Below are 1,594 nucleotides of genomic sequence, written 5' to 3' on the forward strand. Positions count from 1 at the left end.
TGAGTGGTTACCCAGATGAGTCCTCCTCCCACAGTGGCTTTCTGTGAAATGGAGAGCTGTGCAAATTCTGTTTCATTTTATACTCAGTGCAGCTACAGCTCGGCACAGTAAGTCACCCCACAGCGCTGCCTTCCTGATGCACAGTCATACAATCACAGAATCATTGAATTGTTAGGGGTGGAAGGGACCTCAAGGCTCAGCCAGTTCCAACCCTCCTGCCATGGTCAGGGACACCTCACACCACAGCAGGTTGCTCACAGCCACATCCAGCCTGGCCTTCAAAACCTCCAGGGATGAGGCTTCCACCACCTCCCTGGGCATCCTGTGCCAGAGTCTCACCACCCTCATGGGGAAGAATTTCTTCCTAACATCCAATCTCGATCAACCCATTCCTACTTTTTTTCCCATTCCCCCTAGTCCTATCACTACCTGACACCCTAAAAAGTCCCTCACAGCTTTCTTGTAGGCCCTCTCTTCTTACTCCCAATAGCATCCCAGAGCTTGGATCTCCCTAGCTCTCTGTTCAGAGGTGGCCCAGGCTTTGAGCTGGGTGATTGCTGGTCTTGATTGTATGGGCTTGGAAATTCTGGGTGAGATTTTCATTGAAGCATTTCATAAAAATGCATCAGGAAGGCATCTTTGATACAGGATGCAAGCTCTAAGCAGAGGTAGAGAGAGAAAGAGGTCACACCAGAGCAGCTGAAAGCACCATGGTAGGAAGTGCCCACAGGGGATGTCTCTTAACCTTCCTGCCCTGGCTTATTTGCAGCTGGTGAATTAATGCTCTTTAATATCCTCCCCACAGGCTTCTCAGTCCTAACCTGGGACTACCACCCAGCCCTGAGGCTTCTCACAGCACTCAAACAAGATTTTTTAAGACCCAAAACCTTCCTGCTTCAGGAGAAATCACAGAATTGCAGCATCCTTTTGGTTGGAAAAGACCTTGAAGATCATTGAGTCCAACCATTCCCTAACTCAGCCAAGTCTGGGGCTAACCCATGTCCCTCAGCACCACAATTCTGCATCTTTTTAATACCCCAAGGGACAGGGATTCAACTGCCTCCCTCAGGAGCCTGTTTTACACTATTTGAGAACTCTTTCCAGTGAAGAAATTTCTTCTCATACCTAATTCATACCTCCTCTGGCACAACATGAGGCCATTTCCTCTCATCCTATGACTTGTAACTAGGGAGAAGAAAAGACCTCTCCCTGGTGTTAATCTTCTATACCCGCTTTCCTGGTTGAGTGCTCTCTGGGCTTCAGTATCTGCCCATCTTCTTGTGCCACTGGCCAGGTGGTGTGACTTTCCCAAAGCACTTGCTGCTCCAGGCTAGGCAGACTGTGTAGGCAGAAACTGAGGCTTTTGCTCTGGGAGCATGGTGTGTGAGCTGAAAGGCCATCCTTCCTAACTCAGCACCTGTTCTGTGAGATGACTCCTTGCTTTGTGGCCAGGCCAGCTCTAAAGACACTTGGGTATTTCTGAAAGCTGTCCTGGTTAGATGTGTGTCCTCCTCTGGTTTGTATCTGTGCAAGCTGGTTAACTCCTTGTGATGGGTTATGCCCATCCTGAAAACAGGGTGGGAGGGCTTGTGAG

Source organism: Melanerpes formicivorus, unplaced genomic scaffold (assembly GCF_026170545.1).
Source record: "Melanerpes formicivorus ecotype bairdi unplaced genomic scaffold, bMelFor1.0.p_v2 SCAF_33, whole genome shotgun sequence".
Lineage (NCBI taxonomy): Eukaryota > Metazoa > Chordata > Aves > Piciformes > Picidae > Melanerpes > Melanerpes formicivorus.